At 34.6% G+C, this 24,565-nt stretch overlaps 1 protein-coding gene across 6 annotated transcripts in view; it reads right to left on the bottom strand.

Annotated features, from left to right (window-relative positions):
* Window positions 1-23,601, bottom strand: part of LOC145673891 (uncharacterized) — a 286,927-nt gene extending 263,326 nt beyond the window's left edge. For 2 of the 6 annotated variants that reach the window (XM_081743687.1, XM_081743691.1), the window contains exon 1: window positions 23,461-23,601. The gene's annotated coding sequence lies outside the window, so the exon portion shown is untranslated. Of the gene's footprint in view, window positions 1-23,132; window positions 23,418-23,442 lie in introns of those variants that run through there. The other 4 variants (XM_081743688.1, XM_081743690.1, XM_081743689.1 and 1 more) reach the window with 4 other exon arrangements.
* Between the last annotated feature and the right edge of the window lie 964 nt (window positions 23,602-24,565).

A 24,565-nucleotide genomic window follows, 5' to 3' on the forward strand; every position in this document is an offset into this window, starting at 1 on the left:
ATGCGATGTCGTACTGTCAACAAACAATTGAGTACCGAAACCGGACGCTGTGGCGCTGTAGTGGAGGCATAATTTACCGTGTACTGAAATCTATACTTGTACTCATTAATCAGAAATTTAATATTTACTCTGGTTTATTTATGTTAGAAAAATGGTACTAAATTAAAGCATATTTATACACTGTCCAAATCGAAAATTCACACACTCACACAAAACTACTAACTACATACACCACTGTTAGTACTATACATAAAGACAACTAACTAAACTAAACATGCACCATTTAGTTACATGCATGTTGACGAAAATAACCTAACACATTAGATTTAAAATACATTACTCCCTCGTCGATATATACAGTCGGCTCTATTTAAGTTAAAGGGGGGTCAAAAATGAGAAAAGTAACACTAGGTCTAATTGACCTGACCAATTGTTTACATAATGATTGCCAAAAATTGATGCCCTGGGGGCACCTTAACGAGGTTTATGGAGGGACCCTTCCCCTGAAAGGGGAAAAGGCCCTAAAACGAACAATAACTAACCCATTCCCCTGCTAGAACTGGTTCAATTTGGAAAAGGGGATAGGAGCCCTTTTAAGCTAACTTAAGCTGCCATTATGATTATTTACAGTACTATCAAACCTACTACATACATGCAATTACGAAATAAATAATGATAAATCACATTTACTGTATACACGACCAACATGCACTAATCAGGTCGTAATGTCCCTAATCCCTAATTGAATTTGGAATAACAAAAAAAAATAAAGTCACTCTTTCACTTCTGCTATTATAGCTGGGCAGCAAACATGGCTTCCTAGAAAAACAGAACTGGATGCTTCACTAACTTATTGTTTCTTTACGGAAAATGTAGCTTTTTTCACTGTTTTGGGGGCTCCTACACAGCCTTCAGTGTTCAATTATGAAATTAAATCATATTTTTACCTGAATTCTATTAAAATCCTAGTCCTTTTAACGCAGATAGGTAGGCGAAAATATAAGCTGCGTCTCGTAAGGTGTCTTCTATTATTCTGATAATATTGCGCCGAAAAAGCCAGAGGTAGGAGAATTCCTCCAACCAGAACGAAAACTTTAGCCGCGGAAATTACAAAGCAAATAGAAATTTGGCAAATCCAGATATAACCGGATCTGAAAGCGACTATGGACTAGTGAGAGGGGGTGAGGGAAAAATTAGGTACCTGGCCAAAATCTACATTGGTCTGAAATTAAGGAAATTTATATCCAATAACGGAACTATGTTTCGGTATGACGTCAGAATGGTAAACCTTGTAACTATTCAAGTTATATATCCGGAAATGGGATTTACACTTAATCAAAATATAAATAAATATATTATACAGTGGGAATATGGTTACTAACGAAACCTTTGGGTTCATTATATTTAATTCGAAGTAGAGAGAGTAAATAAATTGTGTAACTAAACCGAAATTAAAAAAAAAAATTACTAGGTACAGGGTGCGTAAAAAAAAAATTGCCATTACTTTCAACTGTAATGGTATATTACAGATTATACAGATATATAGGCTCACTGGGTCCACTAACCAGATCAAGTTCAGGCGATCAGGTGTATTACATTATCATAGTAGATGCATTCACAATACTAGTGAAATATCTCACTTAGAGAGGTTGCTTGAAGTACAGTAGCAAATTGTCTTAAATTTTTTCTGTGGTAACGGATTTTTTTCCTCGAGTTATTTCAGACAATCACGCAAATTTTAATAGTAAATTGTGAACAAAAACTCTTGAGATTTTGAATTCCAAGCCTATATATATATATATCTGTGCAAATAAGAATGAAGTTTAGGTGAAATAATGTGGACTAGCCACTCCACATACAATGAGAAACATACCGATCTTTCAGAAGATATAAAACTATTAGAATTCTAGAACACGTTCGTTGACTGGTTTCTCTTCACTGGAAATGTTTTTAGCAGAGGTATCCCCTATCATAATTCAGAAAGTAGTGAAGGGTCTCACGAGGTTACAGAGAACGACTATAGTAAATTCGTAACGGGACTTAAAAGGAAGAAGAATCTGACCCAACTTGCGTTATTTCAACGCAGAAGAAATATGAAGCTTCAAAGAAATTTTATGAGAAGGAAAGGAAAATAATATTACTTTAAAATCGGCCAGTAGGCATGGTTGAGAGTGGTACTACGATTGCCTTGCGCACCAAGAAATATTTCTGGGGGTTTATTACCTAAGTACTGTACTTCGGTCTCTAGCTTTTAATTAAACAGTTGGTGGCAAATATATTTGTAGCAAAAAACATTCGCAACCAAGGTCAAAAAATGAATATCAATCAGATGAAATCATATACGGAGCAACCAGAATTTAGCAAGCATCTTCCAGCGCAAAAGGAAAACTTTGTAATCAGAACTGCTGAGATTGCAGGGAGGGAAAGAGTTGCCCACGAATAAATCTTCCATTTAGAGAGAAGAGACAGTGGTAGAGAGAATTTTAGTTTCAGTTAAGTTAGTCTGAGGTTCAGTAGCTATATTCTAAACATGATGGGATAATTTAAGAGGTCATTTACAAAACGATGATTAATTTTTGCAGCATGTAGACTTCATTCAGATAGCCCGTTCGAATTGGAACAATTATTACATGTCGATAAGAGGAGGTCCGACGAAAACTGAATACAGGCAGTTCCAATAAGGACTCAAGAATATGTGGATCCGGGACCATCAACTTCTGCAGGTCAAGTCCACAATCCTGTTCATATGGATGATGATATCAATATGTGAAGATAAGGTGGATATAGAAGGGCTACCACCAAAGTCGGGAAAATTTCTTGAAATGATTGAATAGAACAGGAGTCAGTATTCCGAAACTCTCCTTCGAAACAACACTCATGGTGGTGGTGTTTATTGGAGGAACTGTGAACTCTAATTTCGAAGAGAAGTACACTGAAACTTAATTTTTGTAGTGAAGAAATTGAGAAATTTACTTTTAGGGTGATAAAACAGTGGGAGACATCAGCCTAGGCTGAAAGAAGACCTTGATGATTTGTGTGTATCCAATTTTGTGTTTTTTCTTTCAATAAACAAAGTAAGTTAAAGAAAAAAAAAAAAAAAGGTTCCTAACTAAGACAGTACGAGACATTTGAACTGATAGGGAATTAGTTCTTTAAAAATCTTATGTAAGGATGACCCTTCGCCCTGAAGTTTTTTTTTTTTTTTTAATTTTTTTTTTAATAAATTCAATATTAGTGGAACTGTATTTTATGAGACTGGTTGTTAATAATATAGGTAAATCTGGCCAGACTATATATATGTATTTTTTTTTATTTTTTTTTATTTTATTTTTAGATATTGTTTTACAGTGATTAGTAAAATTTCAGAACCTTGTGACACGTTGTGTACCCTCAAAAACTTTTATGAGTATTTTTAAGCGAAAAATAAAATAAGAAAATTTAAAGAGAAGGGACACCGACCATATAAAAAGAAAGCCTCAGCGTTTTCCTACGGATGCAACGGGTGCTAAAGCCTCTTTGACGAATGTTGAAGGTCCGCCTCGCCTCTTGAGAATTTCCTTTTTAACTTTCCTACCTTGTAGGGATCGCTCTAAATGATGATCGAAGATAGAGAATAAATGATTTCTCTGGAGCCAGAGTGATGGTTATAGAATCTTTCCTATTTCATATTACGGTAAGAAATAATTAGGGACTGGCCTCAGTGATGGTTAGAGCGAGGGATGTCTTTCTTGGGTCAGAGTGGTGACCTAGATACTTTGAAATTAATCTGAAATATCAATTTAAGGTAGGAATTAGCTTAAGTGATAGCTTACTGGGGTGAGTGAGTCCCATTTCTTCCAGATAGCAGAGATGTTTTTTTTTTTTTTTTTTTTTTTTCATTTAAGAGCTCTTATATAAATATATATTTTAAAACTCAGAGGCAGGCAATTCTTTTTGAAGGTGTTCCTAGATTACTTCTTTGTTAGAACAGAGAATTCAAGAGAGATGGTCTTAGGGACAAAGTAACCATCTTTAGGCTCAGTGGTGCCCATAGACAAACAGATTACTCATTATATATATATATATATATATATATATATATATATATATATATATATATATATATATATATATATGACGGAAAATTGTAGTGAAGCTTTCCTGATAGAAATAGGTGTCGGATAAAACTGACGAAGTGGCAGATCAGCGTAGTCCACACTGAAGGCGATTATAGATCATCTGTTGGGATGAATGATGAACTGCAGACAAAGAATAAGACTTCGAAGAGAAAGAGCTCCAGATTTATTTGATTTATTTTATTATTATTTTGCTTTCATGGGATTTCGTTGAATTTATTTTTAAGAAATTCTTAAAGATTATCTCTACGCTAATCAAAACTTACTTTTATTTGGAAGTAAGACAAATCTTTATTTTTTCATATTTTTGTATTTGTTTGTGGTTTACTTTAGTTGGCTTACCCTAGACATGTCAAATTAATTAGAGAGGAGTAAAATACAACACATTTCAAGATAAATGATCAGCCCTATAAAAAAGATGTATATGCATAAAATATAAAGAAAATAAAGATAAGATATACTTACATGATTGATAGGACATTCAAAGCGCTACATAACACTGTTTAGCTTTAAAAATGACGAACGGACTCACCGACAGAGTAAAGCAGATAGGAAAAACAATACTACAAATAACTACAGCCATCTGTCACTAACAGGGTGTGTGTGGGTTCTACTCTACTATAAAAGTTCCGCAGGATTGTATTTTGATTTTCAAAGGCCCAACAAAATAATTTAACATGTACATTTATAAACGAAAAACAAAATTAAAGAGAAAAGAAGTGACGTATTACGAAAAGCATACAGCCATACGTGTCTCACGAACTACTGTTAAAGAACTCTTACTGAATCCTGACAAAAGCTAATATTTTAAAGAAAATAAAAATTCCCATGAACGTAAGAAATAGAAACTTACAGTTATGTTGAAATTCCGTCAGTATTAGAACTATGTTTTAAATCTACAAGTATATATAAATGTAGAAGCTTCTGTATCTACAAAAGACCACAGGCTTATTTCTTTCCTTTCTTTCTGCGCTATTTCGGGACAGGCACTGGAAAAATTTCTGTCCCTAATGAGGATGCAGCTTGAATTCTTTATTGCATCCTCAAGTGAATTTACAATCACAATTACATTTCAAATTGGTATGCATAATACGTACATTTTAACATCAACAAAAAAGAAATAATAACTAAATTTAAAAATATTAAGATAATTCACATAACTAGGTAATACTCACAGCAGAAAAAACAAAAGTATATATACATACACGAAAGTATGCAATGTTGTAAGACTTACACGAGTGCAATTGGAAGCTTTAACCAAAAGTGTGCGTCTTGTCAAGCTTTTCATCAGTACTACCAACAAGTTCAAATTGCTGAGGAGCACCTAGCCAAATATCGCGTTATACTCCGGTATGTACGTGACGTATCAGATCCTGTACGCTTTATTGTATACAGGGTGGACCATTTACCTTGAAACGCTCTTGTGAACTAATTAATAAAAATTTATAAAATTTTGTACCGTGAAAATATCGACAAGGAGGCCTTGTTTGACATATTCGGCATTACCACCCAATTAACAGTACTGCCAAAACAACATTAAAAAAAATATATATATATATATAGCACTACGTCAGGATATCACATACTTCAAATCTTCATGTCAATCGAAAACTTACAATACCACATTTATTATTTAGTGTTACAAACACCCGTAAATATCCAAATTTTGGAGCCCTCTACAATAGTAATAACGCAAGTGAGAGATCGGAAGTACTTTAGTGATGAATACTATTGCCATGATAAAATTTATTTCTAAAAAGTAGGAAGTTAGAAAGTAATGAAATTTTGCTTTCATCAGAAGGTTTTATTTCGAAAAAGTGTTTAGATAAGTATAACATCCAATCACTACACGGTTTACAATAAACGTGAAAATCAAGTTCGTTTACAGTATTTCATACCTGGAGCCGTTCCAGGGATATCAAAACATGGGTAGAGAATGCTATACTACTTAAAAAAACCCTTAGTTGTGGAAAATTCTTTCACATATTGCTCTAGCTTGCTTCTATAACATTACAGCAATACTCTTTGGTGGCTGCAATTACAACAAGTTCTCGCACTTTTATAGTTTTAAGCAATGTTGCAGACTACCAATGTTCATCATATCTCCGGAACGGGTTGAACTGTCAAATTGCTGTGAACGACGTTATTACCTTTCCATTTATTGGAAACCATCTGTGATTGAAACTGACACTTATCTAAGCACATCTTCGAAATAAATCTTTTAAGTAAATTTTTGAATCCCTTGTAACTTCGCACCTACTTTTAAGAAATATGTCACCATCATGGTCACAGTATTCCACACTAAGGCATTTCCGATAAGCTTTGACATGCCTGTCTCACTTGCGTTATTACTATTGTAGAGGCCTCCAAGATTCGGATGTCTAGGGTGGTTTGTAATACTGAAACGTCCTCAGTTTGTAACAATGAAGAAGATTTGTGGTATTGTACGTTTTTGTTTAACATGTAGATCTGGAAAAATGTAATAACCTGACGCAGTTCCATTAAAAAAAAAAAAAAATGTTTGGTTAGCAAAACTGTTCATCAGAAGTCTTCTTGTCGATATTTGCATGTTGCAAAATTTCATTAGCTTTTGTCAATTAGTTTAAAAGCTACAAGGAGGTTTCTAGACAAATGGTTCACCCAACATTATTATATGTATGTATGTGTGTGTGTGTGTCCAATATCCGCTTTGTTTCCGATATAGCGGATGTTCAAATGTAGAGCCCATCCAATGACTCACTATGGGAAAATGAATGGAAATGTTAAATATTACAGGAATAATACAATTAAGTGGAATTATGCTTGTGCAAATACATTTACACTAACAGAGAATTAAACTAATCAACATTTGAGGTTATTGGGTTGTCAGTGTTGCCAACCTGGTACAAAGTGTTATGTCACTGGATATATTGGATTTATATACAGGGTGTTACAAAAGTGTCACAATATTTTGGGAATAATTCCTCACATCAAAATAAGAAAAAAAGGTTCATATGGACTTGCAGTTTCGTAGTTCGGAGTCTAGTTCAGTCGGAAGTGCAGTTTCCTAGTTATAGGGTGCCAAAAACGATCCATAGTTCCACTACTATGGGACTGATCGTAGTCGACTCAAGACATCACTGAGGAACCGAACTATCCAAATATTCATCTTTCAGAACATCCGGTACTTGCAGAATCATTTTTAGTGAGGCTGTTTGGTAGTACTCCATCACTCTCCACCTACCTCTAAAAATTAGTGTCCAAGTACTGCAGCATTCTTAAACATGAATATTTGGTCCACATACCAGTTCCTCAGTGGTGCCTTGACCCGACTACGATAAGGTCCCATAGTAGTGGAGGTATGAACTTCTCAAGTTCACTTGTTTCACGTTTTCGGCACCCTATAACTCTGAAACTATTCACTTTTGAGCACAGGTTCATTTCAACTTTCTTCTTGTTTTAATGTGAGAAATCTGTTCCGAAAATATTGTGGCATATTTTTGTAACATCCTATATATGCCAAAACTGATTAAGGAATTAGATTTCTGGGCCACGTTCGGTATCTATGGCCATGTTAGCCCGTCACGTATGAGGGATGACGTCTCTCGGTGATTACACTACTGAAGAAAGGGAAGGAAGGAAGCAGTCTGGGAATTATATGTTAGGTATCATCCCGGCACTTTTCTGGTGTGAATGAGCAAAACCTCACTCAGGATGACTGGCCTGAAAAAGTTTTGACTCTTTTCCGGCCGAGTGTCCCCACATATCATGAGTGAATGTCAATACAGCAAAAATATCACTAAACTGAAAACCATATAAAACGAAGTCCACTTATAATGATAAATTCGATGTTCATACAGGCTGCTCTTATTATTAGTTCCCAAGTCAAATACCTGTATCAACAATTCATAAAGTGCAACCTTACAGCACATGCAATTAGGTGTTTATTTATTTATCTTTAAATTAACCTCGCAAGATACCTAGAAATAATCGCACCAGCTCAGCTTAGAACGTTTAACACAAAAAATTCAAGCACGACATAAAGAAACATACAATTGCTAAAATAATGCACTATGAACTTCAGGTAGCTTCTGATATGTGATCGTTAGCCTCACTAACCGCGTGTACCTGAAATCAGGACTCAATTTAGCGAAGACTTCTGCTACCAAATACAGTAAAAATTCACTTCTCTAACAATATATATCCATTACATGGCTATGACATATATAACTGTTAAGAGTAAAATTTTGATTCAAAAAACTACGAACACGCTATTTCTGTTGTTCCCAACACTGCCATAAAATAAACGCACTACAAATTTAATTTAAGACATAACTAACTGTCAATTATGTAAGCATTAACAACGTTGGAGCACTGCTACAAACACAGGACATATACATAAATTAACCCCTTAAACAATATTTTATATTTTTGGGTCAAAAAATGCATATATCTCTTATTATAAATTTTAATTGTTTATATGTGGAGTAGTAAACATTCAGTTTTTTCACTGAACTCTTTACCAGTATGTTGAGAATAAAAATTCAAAACTTATTTACCTATCCCGAGTTATCTCTGGCATCACTTAAGATATTACTTATTGTATAAAAGTGAATAAAGAACCCTATTGTATGCTAAATAATTACAAACGTTGGTGCATAAACGTAGTACAATAGAACACTAACTTTTCTTTTTCACATCAGCAGTCTCATACCCTGGTGTTGCAAAACTTTTTATTTCCTGTTATCACCCGTAAAAGATAATTATCAAATAATTAAAAAAAGAAATGATTAACACACACACATGCTGGGTCCACAGCAAAATTTAACCTGGGAACCCATGAAAGTAAACCTTGGCGAGGCAGGAAACAACATGTTAGATGATAGTAATTGAACCCGCATGCAAGCTACTTGCAGATCTACAATGTCAGGTTCACAACCCGAAAATTTCTTATCTCAGCTCTAACTAGCACTGCCTGATTCTTCTAGAGTCTCACTATCAATTGCTATATCACTGTATTGTACTGTCTGAGCCATTTTCTAGCTCCGTTTTTCCTTGTAAGTGTAAAATTCTCACAATCCACGTACAACAAACAATGTAATACAACGTAGTACAATGTTTACAGCTCATACACCCTCTCTACTGCTGCAAAAGAGCAAGAACACTCCATGCACATATACTGATGTATGATGCTTCTAGACGTCTCGAATGAGAAGACTACGTACCAAATTAACAAAGAACTTTTTTTCTGCGATAGAAAAAAAAGAAAGTGAAAATATGAATCTCTACTTAACTCAAGATAGGTCCTTAAGGGGTTAAAGAAAGAAGTTCGAAGTATTGAACAAAGTAACAGTGTTATTTTCGTTTTACACTCTTGATATATCCTCTTTGTATTACATGTCATATACACACGCCAACTTGATCACTTTCTTTCGCAGTAACACGTTAATAACTTAAGTGAGAATAAGATACTATATACGAAATTCCTGAGTCATTACTGAACAATGAATATTCACACTACATATAAAATTTGCGTCTCCTAGCCAGGAATAACAAAAACTAACAATATGTACAGAAACAATCGAATAGCTGATGAAAACTAGAGAACTGAACACTTCTAACGTAACATTACCTTAAGCATGGACAGCAGATACTGGCGCTACTGCAGGCACAACCGATCATTATGCAGTTTTATTTTAGCTTTTAATCATTAACAAACAACAGTTAGCACTAATTTCTTTTAATTATATGATTATAAGTTTCAAATTAATGTGCAGAATCTACTAACTTAAAACCACTTCAGAGGCATGAATGATTCTTTACTTCTTCCAATACTCTAACATTGTTAGCCTCTGGCATATCTCCAAAACGTTATACCTCTTGAAACATTTCTATTCTGATCCCAGAGAAACAATATTTACTTAAGATTGTTAGAACTCGATCTCAATGCTCCTAAAACAGTTGCTATTACTAAAATTGCATTTCCCTGAAAATTACCTTATACATTTTGCATCCCATTAACTGGTTGGCAGCATACATCACGAGGGCAGTATTCAACCACATAATGTAGGTAGTATAACAAATTAGTCAAGAAATAACGAGGAAAAGCCTTATGTTTTTATACAATCTTACATGATGCTTCTTCTAAATTAAAAAGTATTTTAAGGAGTTTTAAAACGATTTAGCACAAAGCGAAAGCATAATATCACCTTTACACTTTATATCATGAGAGGCTTATTGTGTTTATAACTCAACAGATATCAGCATTTTAATAATTCAAATACATAACAGCAAGCATAGTCCAATAGAACACGAAATTCACATAGTATAGCTACAAATTTCTCTTTATTTAACATTTAAGCTGCTTCTCTTCCTGTTCTCTTACCGAGTACCTTCTCTGTATCATCACAGTAGTGAGTGACACTAGACGAAATACAATTTATCAATAAAAAAGATAAAAAAAAAACAACGTAAAAACGTACGTAGCTTGTAACATGATACAGATATGCTCTTTTAACACTTCTAATGGGGCTACCTTTCCTCCAATCAGACAAACTTCATTAAATAACAGATAAATCGTATTTTAGAATTCATCAGATGGTTATGATGATCATTTAAGAGTTCCGAAAGGGCAATAATTACGAGTACTGTCTGTTATGATACCAACATTTCTAAGTTCCAAACATGTCACTAATATATGTACATTCATTTTTATAAGAAAACAATATCCCCTACACACATTTACCGGAGAGAGACATGTCGAATACACAGCCACCAAAATTTTCAGATCTTTTTCAGTTTGATTAAATATTTTTTTTTAAAAATAATAAAAAAAGTTGGTATGAATGTATTGCAACGTTCCCAATAAAATTTACTTAATTGAAGAACAAATAAATAGTAAAACCATCAGTATTCATACACTGATGAAGACTTCCAATGATGGATCACATTTTACAACATAGCGTACTTCAGACATACCATATACATATTATATATATATATATATATATATATACACAAACGGATCGGAGGGACATAATGATGTCACATTTCCGAACTTTTTAAGTGAAAGAAGGTTCAACATTCTCATATAATTCAATCCAATGATACGAAACAAGCTTCCCAATCCTTTGCACGTACATTTCTGAAATGAAACTACCTACATACTATTCTATGGTTCAATCCCAACTCATTCTACCTAATAACCCGATTTCACCAGAAGTGGCGCTTACAATTACGTCCGCCCAAGCTACTGAAATATATGTATAGTAATGTCATAAAACTATAAACCAGAAGCTACTTGTTTTCAAAATTATCTTAACAAAACAATCGATATAACTTACTGTTTTACATTATCTCAACACTGAAATTGGTTGTCCTGTACTCTAATTAGCTACTACTTAAATTTTGCACGAACTTAATACTAAAGGCGCTATTAATATTCTGTAGAGAGAAAAAAAATTGAGTACGATAATCCAAGCGTAGGTGAAGGATAAGCATTTATATGTATCACAAATACAATAACAATTGTCACGCTCACACAACTGCAAGTATATAAATATATTACCTGTAGCTGAAGGATGTCGGGGAGCTTTAGTTTACTGATGTGAAAGCAAACTTACAAACAGACGAAGACATCTTTTCGTGGAAGGATCTGAACATGTAAGAGCGTACGACGATATAAAAGGAAGATTGTATTACTCATTAACCAACAGCCTCCAATACAGCTCTTATTCGTCTTGAAATGAAGCCTTGTATGGCGTGAATGTTTTCCAGATTAATATTGTACCATGCTTCAAGCAATATAGCAGCAGCCAGCTCCGTCAACGAGAACAAAGTAAGGTATCTGCTCCGGAGTCTGCTGACCACATGTGTTCAATATGTTGAAGTGTGGGGACTGGGTGGGCCAGGGAAGTTGTTAAAGTTCACCTGATGTCCAGGAAATCGCACCTCAACAGCTCCAGTAGTATAAATTGGCGCATAGTCTCCTTGGGAAAGTTCATGGACATAACATATGGATGCGCATTACCAACTATAATGTTCACACATTCACTGACATTAATAACATTCACCAACATTAATGAGGTTGAATGACATAAGTGAAAGGACCCATGTAATATTAGAAAACTGCGACCCACACCATGACAGCCTCGCCACCTTGTTTTACGAAAGGGAAGTTATAGTTCAGAGCACAAGCTTCTTTGAGAGTGAGCCAAATAAAAACACAACCACTTAGAAATATAGGGCTCATTAAGCACTATACCACGCGTTTCCTATCATCAACGGTCGACCATGCATCTTCTCTCCACCATTTTCGTTGTGACAAGTGTTGTTGGGGGTGATAAGCGTTTTGGAACTGAAACCCGACGAGGATGTTCAGACTTTGTAACTCATGCCGGACTGTGATTATCGGGAATAGGCTGTTACAGGTAGTGTGAGTTTCGCAGTCACTTTTGTCGCATTTATTCTATGCTCTTTGGCAATTCTCTGCGGTCCTTGTCACTGAGACTTCTCATCCGTCCACTATCACTCTTCGCAGATAGCTTTGTAATGAATTCTGTAGGCCGTCATCAACTTGGGGCCTGTTCTTTTCGAAACACTAAACACACTGGCCACCTTAGATACACCTTCGCTCTACCCCGCCTCAAACGCTCAACATCATCATATGGCATACCACTAGGAAAGGTCAGCGCTGGTAAGTACTTTTAGTGTCAGCACTTCACGTATTGGAAACAACAACAACAGAACCATTTACATATATAATGTCGCTGGTATTATGTTAATATGTAATTACTGTATAATCAACCACTTTTTTTTTTTTTTTTTTTTTTGTATGGTCAGGAAAAAACATGTTACTGGTTGTTAACAAAAATATAGCAGATTTGATATTTGTTTAGTTTGGCTTGAAACCCTATTAAAAGTATTTTCCTATAGTGCTTAATTTTCAACAGATCTTGTTTATACTTTTCAAATATACAATAAATTTTCATTAACTCGTCTTATTCTAAAGCTTTCTAACTTCCTCGATTTAATAAGAGCCATCAAAATATATTATAAGCGTTTAAAAAAATTTACAGCTTATGAGATGCACTTCACAATTATCATTATTATTGATTTTTTTTTTTTTTTTTTTTTAACTTGCACTCTCACTTTCGTAAATTTCTCTCGGTACTTCAGGTAAATTTATTTCGAAATTTTAAGTGTGAATTACTAGACTGAAATAGGCGTGTGTAATTAACATTTAGATAATATAGGGCTATTCAAAAAGCGCACCATTTTGTTGCATCAAATTATGAACTTTACTTTTTCAAAACACACTAACAAAATTCATAAACATGTTCATCACACATTCCGATTTCAGATATAGTGAATGACGTCGGACATATGACCTCCTGTACTGTCCAATTCCTGGGAACGGCGAGGAACCAATTTCATTGAACTAGCAGCCACACTGTAACGAACCGCTGCAATGTTTTGCTCACAACGACCACTACGACAACGCCAAGGACTTTTAATGTTCATTGTTGAACCCGTTTCAATGAACTTTTTCGTAAGTCTACGAACTGTTGATTCATTCGGTGCCTCATTTCTCCCTAGAACCGCGTGCTCGTTCTGATAAAAAGTTTTCACAATTAGCACACGTTGCGCTATAGTAAACTGCTCCATGGCTAGACACAGACTGAAGTAATGCGAGAAATTCAGACTAAGGCGACAATCAGAATGTTTGCGGGTAGAGCAACAATACAAGACAATGTCGGCAACCGAGAAACAAAAATCTGTCAGACGATCCAAGGCTTTTTGAATAACCCTTTATAAATATTCATATCAAAACAAGAACATTACACACACATATATATATATTTCTATTTATTGAAGAATATTGAAATCCTTTTTCATTAATACTGCAAGTTGTCTCTTTGCACTAAATTTGTACTATTGAACTACCCTATATTAATCTAAAACCATTCGATGTTACTGTATGTATATATATATATATATTATCTCACACAAAGAAAAATTACCCTGAGCTACAGTTTTTATTTGCAGTACCTAACAATAAGTTAGCTGCCTTGAAACAAGGGGGCTCAAGTTGCTTACATTATTACAGTATTATTTTAAGAATTATTTTCTTATGAACTGATTATTACAATATTCAAGAGTCCGTGAGTGTCCTTAGTATTACAATATTCAAGAATCGAAGCATTCCTAATTGTGGTTGCCAATATTCCCTTGTTCCAACATTGTATCAAATGCTGCTGCTAAAAAAAAAAAAAAAAAAAAAAAAAAAAAAAAAAAAAAAAAAAAAAAAAAAGTAAACAGATTATACTTGTTCAATATTTGCAGATACAAAAACGATATACATTCTTCAGCTTCCTTGAAAAGATTTTTATATAAATCTCTCCGTTTTCCATTTTGCAATATTTGGTAATTTAAATATCATCTTTGACATATTCACGTTATACATTTCTTTTTTAAGTGTATTTTTGATCGTATCCTTATGTCAAAATAAACTTTTACAAATTTGACGTAACACTTTTGTTTGTAAACAGTTCATTTTTATAATTTGTATTCTATTTAGTGTTTCGGGTTGTGAGTGCCATCATTCTGTCGAATATACAAGTAGTAACCACTATGTTATTAACATGCAACTTAGGTATCCAATTGGAAATAAAACATTATTTTCATTGTGTTAATTATATAGATGCTTTGATGAGTATTCTGCTTATTTTCATTTCTTAGATTGGTAAGAGTATATATGCATATGCCCTATGTAGTTTTATCCGCTACACTATGTTTTATCAAAAATTAATAACTTGCCTCTTAAGTTTATACCATGAGTGTCAATAAAAGAATCATTAGATTACAACACGAAACAAAATACATACTCAGCCACATATAGGAATACTAATATAAAAATAATTTTGTCTTATCATCTCGTTGAGCAGTACTAATTAGTACAAAGACGAAATCGCTCAGCTGCAGCGACATTTTAAATTGCCATATATGCTACAGATGAACCAAGTTCTCTAATAAAACTGTTTACATGCATTTCTTCTTTTTCTCATTGTAACGTACGTTTCCTTCAGCCCGGTTTCTTAAATTAAATTCTTTAAGTCATTTACGTTTCGTATTAAGTTAGAAATGAAATCATGAAAAAGAACGTGTTTAAGACGATATAATATATATATATATATATATATATATATAACTCTCTAAATAAATAAAAGTAATAATAATAATAATAAATGATGGTGATTTATTGTGAGGAATATTTTATACAAATGAAACATTAAATCAATTCTTATCGTCACAAATCACTGAAGCTGCCGCAATTACACTAGTTTATTGCAAAATAAAGAATCAATATTACTGAAGTGACTACTAAAAGAGACGGGGAAAAAACTGTGTGTCTATTTTGATCATCGTTAAGCCTCATAAGTACAGGTTTCAGTGAAACAATAAACTAATACCTTAACAAATCTTACTTTTTAGATACATTATTGGTTCAGATTTATTTTAAAAGGTACAAGATTTCTATAGAGACGTTAGCTTAGTGATTTTTTTTTTATATTTGTGCTATAATAAAACTAGGTTATGTTAGTATTGCACAAGTAGCACTTTCGCGACGTAAACAAAGAAAAAAGTATATCCTCTCTTCGTAATACTTAACTACAGGCAAATGGTAGTATACGTGCTGATTTTGTACATCTTCTAAGCTGCTTGTGTGCGAAAGATTTGTTTCAGTTTCGTCTTCATACACCATTCACTTTAAGTCACTTTCTTTCATATTGAACTCCTTGGAGTACCGAAAAGTAAATTTCCTAAACATTTGAGCCAATTACTAGTACAGAAAACTAGTAATTATCCTACTGCGGAAAAACTGGTATTTCATTGACTTTCTAGACAATCTTGATTATAAATCCACACTGCACCTACTTCAATTAACGAATTTAAGTACAAGCTCAAAATTTGATGGCCAATGACTCGGAAACCAAAGTCTGCACAACATAATGTTTCATATGCGTACTAAGCTCATAATGGTCTACCACCATGCTAAAAGTAGTAAAAATTAAATGAGTTTCATTCATCCCGTCTGATTTTTCTTTTTTTCGAAAATTTCACTATGTTCAAATTCCAACTTTGATGGCCAATTATTCGAGAACCTCCGGGCCCCACTTTACCATATATGAATGGTATACCTTGATGAGCTTACTGAGCATATGAAATCATATTGTGCAGGTTATGGTTCTGGACTTATTGCCATCACATTTGAGATTTCGATTTAGTTAAAAGTAAGTCCAAACCCAAAATCTGATGGTCTAAAACTCGAGAATCAAAGACATACGCACCACAGTATTTCTCATACTCACTCAGCTCATGAAGGTTTACCACCATACTAAATTTGGTAAAAATCGGATGAGTTCCATGAATTGGTTCTTTTTTTTTTATTATTATTTATTTATTTTTAAGTGAATTTGTTGATTTCTGTGAGTCCAAATTTAATTTTGATGGGCAATAACTCAGGAACCAAAGGAATACGCACCATAATGTTTTATATGAAGGTAGCAAGAGTACCATGATTGTAAAAGTCTGCCACCGTGCCACGTTTAGTCATTATCAGATGAGGTTTATCGATCGCGATTTATTGATATTTCTTAATTATAGTAAGTTCAATGGACTCGTCAAGCTCCATCACCTACGAAGTTTGGTCAAGATCGGATTAGTATCGCCGATAGCGTATCCTATAAAATATCGGTTTATTAAGACCAACTGTAAATTCCATGGCCTGTAGCTCAGGAACAAAAGAGCTGCACACTATAATACTTCATGTTCACTAGGCTCGTGAAGTTCCATCACCATCCTAATTCCAATTTCGGATTAATTTCATCAATCGCGTACAATATATACTTATTTAAAAAAAAATAAAAAGAAAGAAAAATCCAATGAAGGGGGAAACAGCACTGAATGCAAAGGGTGTGTTGCAATATCGAGAATACGAGGCGATTATTACTATTTGTGATGAGGATATAACGACCCTCAGCTTACTCTGATTCTCGGCTGAGTTCATGTAGTTTGAATCCCACATTAAACTGTTGGTCCACATCTCATAGCTTTAGTGCAGAACGGAATGCTAAAACTCAATTTAACCAACCTATCTAATTTATTAACTTGATTTATCCTTTTCGTATTGAATTTAATCACAACCCTTCTAAAATAACAATTTTCCACAATAATACTTTACATTGTTTCTGAGAATTTCATTGACTTTCCATTTTCTTATGCTCTTTGTTCAGAAATAATAAAATTTGTATTATTTCTGTAATACTGTATTTGTAAAATTTCATTCCATGTAATAACTGTGTTCTCTTTTTTTTTTCTTTCGTCCATTCTACTCTTTTGTTTCTTTTTTTTAGTTGTCTTAGTTTTTCATATCAAAGGCTGCAAAGAAAAATATAAGTGTTTATTCACGTGTTGCGCATATCATTCCCCCTCCAGAAAAAAAAATTCTAAATACGCTACTGCTCATTTCAGATCTTCTCAGAAAGCTCCTTATATCGATTACCAGTTGCCTGGCAAAGCATGTGCACCCTATTCAACCGTACTTTGCATACATTTACTACTTCCTATCCAATATCCTTTTTCCTATACTACATAAATCCCAGAGAATTGTAACAGCATGGACTATTTCTCAACACTTCAGTTTCAGAAACAGAAATAACTTGTTAACCGCGTTCTTTGATCTATTATCTTTCCATTATTTTATGAACAGAATTCCACAGCTGGTGGTTTTTTTTTTTTTTTTTTTTTTTTTTTTTTTTTTTTTTTTTTGTAGCAGCTACAGTCAGGAGTCAAACTGAATATTCGCACCCTACAGTTGACAACTGACAATCTGGGAAACAATTACACAGTTTCTATATATATAAAGTAAAAATAAAAAGTGAGACTGACCTAATTCCAGAGCTACACTTACTACAGAACATTTAGTGTGATTACAACAAAACTGAATGGTAAGTCTTAAGAGTTCTTGTACCAAAACCACCAACAGAACCACGGAACAACTACAGATGGACAGAATAGTTGGCTGTGAAACAACGGAAAGTAGAGCCATGAGAATATCCCGTCGAGTCGCGCTCTTGGGATCAAAGTAGAATATGGAGAACTTGAAGAGGTGGATCTATTTAAATATTTATGAAGCCTCTTGATGACAGACACTTATTGCACGTAGAGACCAGGTCGAGAAATGCCGAAGCCAAAGAAGTATTCAATAAGGAAAGGTTTCCCAAAATTAACAGACTTAACATTGGACTAAGGAAGAAGTTGGTCAAGTGCCTTATAGAAGTATTGGACTGTATGGTTCGGAGATTTGGAAGTTAAAGAAGAAAATTTTTGGAAGTTGAAAAGGAAGTTCGAGAGTGAGAATCGTGGAAGAAACATTGCTAGACTCGAACCTATGACTAATGTAAATACTTCAATAAGCAGTTGCAGATATTTTTGAATGAAAAATAATCTTAAGAGTTGGGTTTCGCAGAACATCTTTTCTCGTCCATTCTAATCCAATCTAAATAAACTTTTACTCAAAACATTGTTAAGGCACTGCATTTACACTAGGGGTTACATATTTACCAAAATATCAAATATTCATTCACTTTTACTTGGTGTTCCACATCTTTCTTCAAAGTGTATAGTTTTATCCTCCACGACTTTAAAAATACAGTGAATCAGAAACTTTCATCATTTGTACTCTACGAGATAGTAGGAAATAAATAAACAACTGCAGTATGATTAGAAAACTATGTTCGTCTACGGCCGAATGATTATTATTATTATTATTATTATTATTTAATGAATGAATGAATAAATGAGCTACGTTCAGTAACGGGCTACACATCTGAAATTCCTTTCTTCAATTTCTGAACGTGCCGTTCTTAAGTCCCTTACAGCTACTGAATTTAGCTTATGCAATTAGAAATTACAAATTCTTTGTCACTTCATCTACGAAATCTAATTTAGGTCATGATCCTAGAAACTTTTTTGCTGTCAACGCAACGATTATTAAACTGAAAACCTACCACATTTTGACTTCAAATACAATGTTTTGTTATTTGTCCATGCAAATCCTTAATGTCCAAGCCAACGTGTAGTGTTAATACACAATTCCCTCTGCAAAAAACTGCTCTTATCAATTTAAGGAGCATTCCATTATCGCTTTTATAATTTTCCACACTTCACTGCAAACATTGTAAATACATCACGCACATATCATGATTATACATAGTGGATATGACGATCAACATCTGATGACACATGAAGCGTGCAAATCGGGCTAGTACCTTCTATTAGCAACTTTACACTTTTATCACTTTACCGTACATAATAATAGGTCAGCCTTATTACACCTACCGTCGGAGTTGAGTTGATTTTGAGTTTAACGTCCCTTTTCAGCAGCGAGGCTATATGAGACGTGGACCTACTGATTAACGTGAAATCCGAACCACATGAGCTCCCGCCGGGAATCGGAGCTCCATCTATCGTCGGAACATTGGTTTGCTATTCCTTAAAAGCTCGCACTCTGTTAATAACTTCGCACTTTCACTAGTATGCTTGCAGAAAAGATTTACCTTTACGATCGATCGGGGAGTGCTAAAGGTAGAGTGGGGAAATGCACGCAATTAGCACCGATGGTTTGTAAGCCAAAAGCACAGAGTCGGGCACCATCTATAGTCACTTGAAGTATCTTTAGGAATTTAGCAGCGATGCAGTTATTTATGTATTATGGTAGTGTACTATTCATTCACTGCTTTTGCATTATATAGGGTTCTCTGTTAGTAACTTCCTGTGCGAGTTTTACTGAAAGCGCTGATAAAATTTGACTTCTTGCACATTTATTTTCCTTCTGTGATTCATGTTTACCCGTAAAAATTCCACTTTGTGGTCTTCATATGTATTCAATCCATACCACTCACCTCATATAGTCTGCTATACTGTAAGTGTCTAATTTCTTGGTGCTTTCGGGTTAAGTTCCGCAAGTGGTTCCCAAAAATTACGAAATTGATAGGATGATAGGAAATTTAAGCATCAGACTAACTAATTTGACAACAAATGTAATAAAGGTCTCTGTGCGATGACTACATAAAGACAAAAATTAAGTTTAATCATGGCCTATATGAACATGCGTAGTGAGCTATTAAACTGACAATAGAGTATAATGTGTCAGTATTTGAAACTCGCTATCTTAGTAACTAACTTAGGAAGTGTGTGATGCAATAAGGGAGAGAAACGTGCCGACTGACTCTAGCAACACTTGATAGTGCCCCACAACCTACTGTCCCTCGTGCGGAGCGGTGCTTTCATATTTTAGGGGACATAAATTTGTAAGAAGTACGGAATGAACTAATTTTACAATAGGATTTATAAGTAATCAAAATTTATCGGGATCTTAACTCATATATATATAAAAGTAGAAATACGGAATGCAAAATGTGCTCCTTACCACGTAGTACTTAATTGGGAGGACAAAATGAAGTGAAGTGAAATGTAAAGGCAGTCTACAAAGTGATCCTGAAAGTGCCACACGCAAGGCTTGCGTTTTTATGGCATGAAGTGTTTTCCCACTATGCTCGTTTATGCGTATACCCAGCGCCACTGACGCGCCTACTCTCTACGGACGCATTCCCGAGCTAGCCCCCTACAAAACTCCAGCCCGGACTCGATTAGATACCGTTAGTGCAATTTAGCGCCACCCAGCACAAGTTGGTTTATGTTTTATCCACTGTAGTCTTATGCCAATCTATATCCTCCGTCACAGTGAAAGGGTAGGGGAACAAATTTATAATTCCATTGACACCTTGTTTTCGTTATTTCTAAATACGACCGAGTTTGCAACACTGAAGAGTTTAAAGGTACTACTAGTGCGCAATAATACATTATAGATTCATACGTACTTAGTGAAGAGTAAAGAAATTAACAAATATTTCCAAAATACGATTAAAATTTAAAACTGAAGTAGGAAAATTAAACAAAAGTAATTGTGAGTAAAACACGACGCAAAATTTCGAAGTCAAACGCACTCACAAATCGAAAAATAATCGACGCCAGTATCTCTCACATACAAATTATGATCCCCCGGCCTCTGATTTGACGAAGTAAGAGATTACATAAGAGCATAAAATTTCAAAACCAGATATTAGATTGAGAATAATCAATTTTGAATTGGACAATTCATATCAGAGACAGTTATTTGTCACTCAGTCAATTATTTTCGCTCAAAACAGAAACTGCGCAGCCCTGTGAGTTTACGCAGAAACCCTTCCTACTGAATACTGGTCCCCAGCTCAATTTCTAGTCGCCAATGGCGTCCTGGACTAAAATATATTAAGAGAACCATAAGCAATTACGAAAATAATGCTTAAATCAGCTTTCTGTTCCTACGAACGCGGGAGAGGGGAGACATCAGCAGTGTTTCTCTTGGTATTACAGCATTTACAGCAAAATACATTTTTATAATTTAACCACTCCAAGCGCCTATTCTTCGTATAGATGAATAGTTTAGTCAACATAAAACCGTAACTTTAAAGATAGCAGAAATAGTTTCCCTTTCCTTATTTCAAACGGAATTTCCAGAAACCCTTACATACGGATTTCCCTATTTTCCACTGCGAGTTTACGCAAATTTCACATTCCGGCTAAGGTTCCGCTGACGCCCCCTCCATTGTCAGTTCACCTAATATGGCCTTACTACGCGCCTTCATATATTCCATGAGTAAATTTCATCTGGGTAAATTTTACATTACATGATCCTGCTGCGCATCAGTAAGACTGCTTTACAAATGAAATCTTTCTTCTTACAGTCTCACGATTATGCCCTTTAGGCTAAGGGAGATGACGATTAAGGCAATTGAATGAAAATCAAAGACTTGGTTGAATGAGAAAGTGGGAGAAAACGTAGTAGTTCGAGAAAACCCAAGAACATGATATCGTCCACCACAAACTTCTTGGCAGCTTTAAAAGGAAAAGGTAGAGTAGGGTAAGGTAGATTAAGGGTAGAATAGAATAAGGTCGGGTTAGCTTAGAGTTAGGGAGGTTTGGGCTCATTTCGTTACAACTAATGAAGTGTACTTTGTGTAAGGATACCAGCTGAAGAGGGCATTGTAAAGTTTACCCCTTTATTTTCATCTTAATTAGTCACAGTACAGTGATGGCCTTTAGTAATTTTAGTTTGTCTCATGCTCAAATTTCGCATAATTCTATCGATTTCCCCGTGTATTTTGATTTTTTTGAGGGGGTGCCACCTGCAGAACTTAACCTCTACATCTCTACCTATATATGGCCTCAATATCGGCGAGTTAATTTTACTCTTCTACATAATACGGTAGTACAGATTCAGATCAGTGAAAGGCAGGGTAAAACAAGTCAGAGTCAATGTTCCGTTAAGGGGGTCCAGTGTCTTTGACACCACTTCTTTCTATTGATTTTCGTTTGATTGCATTATATAACGTTATATTAGGTTCTATTAGGTTACGTTAGCTTAAGAGGTCCAGTGTAGTTTTGGACCCCCTTAACGGAACATGAACCCAAGTCAGTACTATCAACAACAGAAGAAAAATTCGAATCGTCGCTACTCGACACGTAGAAATAAACAACCATGTTATGATTTGAGCAAACGTTTATCACCTTTTCACAAAGTCTTATACATTTAATTGTCAACACACGACGGAAGAAGGAAAAAAAAACATAAGCACATCCGTACACCTCTGAAATACTTCGCCAAATGCGACGAATGCGTACCTAGTTGCTTAACTACAAATGCTTTGTGTACCTGAATTTTCACCAGAATGGAAACGAGTATTCCATGGAGAAAGATTCGTGAAAACATTGACAATAAGTTAAACAACACATTTAAAACCTATTTCACACCCTCACCAGCAACAAGTACCGGTATCCCCAAATGCTAATAGATAAAAGCAAGCATATATTAACTTCCGTGTCGCTGTCAACGTTATTCTAAATATGTATTTTAAAAACAACTGTAGAACATACCACACATAAACAAATACATTAATATTTGTCCACAGGTTAACTTTGAATTTAGAACACAACGAACTCTGCGTGGCAGAACTGTAAAAGTAAAACAACTGTTATATAAACATCTTAGGCATCCAATGTTACCATAGTCAACATTCCATTACTCGCCATTAACGGAAAACAGTAGAAAATATTGAATGGTCCACCATTAACTTAGTTCAAGACAAGCAGACGTTAACATTTTTTTCGATACTGTTCTACACAAGGAATAATCGAAGGATAAACAACACCGAAATGCAACAACGAACAGATGGGGAAAACTTACAGAAGTTAGTAACCTTACCCTTGGCCTCTTAAATCCTTGAACTTAGTATGGATTGTAATGATGGTAAATGACGCCCGACTATTATGCCGAGTGACGTCATTTCTTTGCCATTTCATGGTGGGTCAAGTGAAGTACTGCATTGTGAAAACTATAAAAGGTAATTAATGGATTTTCGATAAAACGTAATTTAAATTAATGAGTATTATCAAATGCTAATTATATATGTTTGATAAAGTATATTTAATGATATATATGCAACATACACAGATATTCATATGAATGTTATTCACCTCACCCACGATGTCAATGGGAAAGTCACTTATCAGAGACGTCAGTGGATCGTCTGCGTGTGGACATAATGTAAAAGTACATAAATGTGTAATAAAATTATTATATTTCTTTAATACGATTATATTCAAAGTATGGTGTATTTATCTGCAGTTTAAAAGAAAAGACAAACATTGTGCACTAACCCGTAAACCTTGAGCAAAATTTACAAAGTCCCAAAGTATATAGAATAATAGGTTGCCCCAGTTCGTGTTTAGTTTCTCGATTGGCTACCGCTTCGTGACGTCATAAGGAGGTATAGGCGAAGGGTCCTGTTTGCCTGCCTGTTACACTCAGCACATTACTCGTGAAACTAGATTTGAAAATAATAATAATAATAATAAGACTTTCCTCGGCTTTCAAGTGCTAAGAATGAACATTTTCCTATTAATAGATGAAGCAATATAATTTCAGAAAAGATAATAAATGCTCTTAATTATGAAATACGTGGAAGCAAATCTAATTCAAAATATTCAGAGATAATATTGTATTGGTTCTACACAGATTTCCCCCAGTTGCGGCTTGAGCGGGTAGACTGGGTAAGCACGGGCCTACCCAAAAATTTTGAAAAATATATAAACATTAAAAGATACAATAAAGGGTAAATACATTTTCCACCATCTATATTAATGGTAGATATTATTTAACAAATAGCATCAAGCACTACTGTAAAAGTAATTTCCTACTGTCATTAATCAATCAAATGAGTGTGTCCATAAGCGAGGGAGCGGGCCCTGCCCAAAATTAAAATCCCCTGATTTCCCCGAGTCCTTTTAAGGATTATGTCCCACGTTTA

This window comes from Thermobia domestica, chromosome 17 (assembly GCF_964235325.1).
Source record: "Thermobia domestica chromosome 17, izTheDome1.hap1.1, whole genome shotgun sequence".
Taxonomy (NCBI): domain Eukaryota; kingdom Metazoa; phylum Arthropoda; class Insecta; order Zygentoma; family Lepismatidae; genus Thermobia; species Thermobia domestica.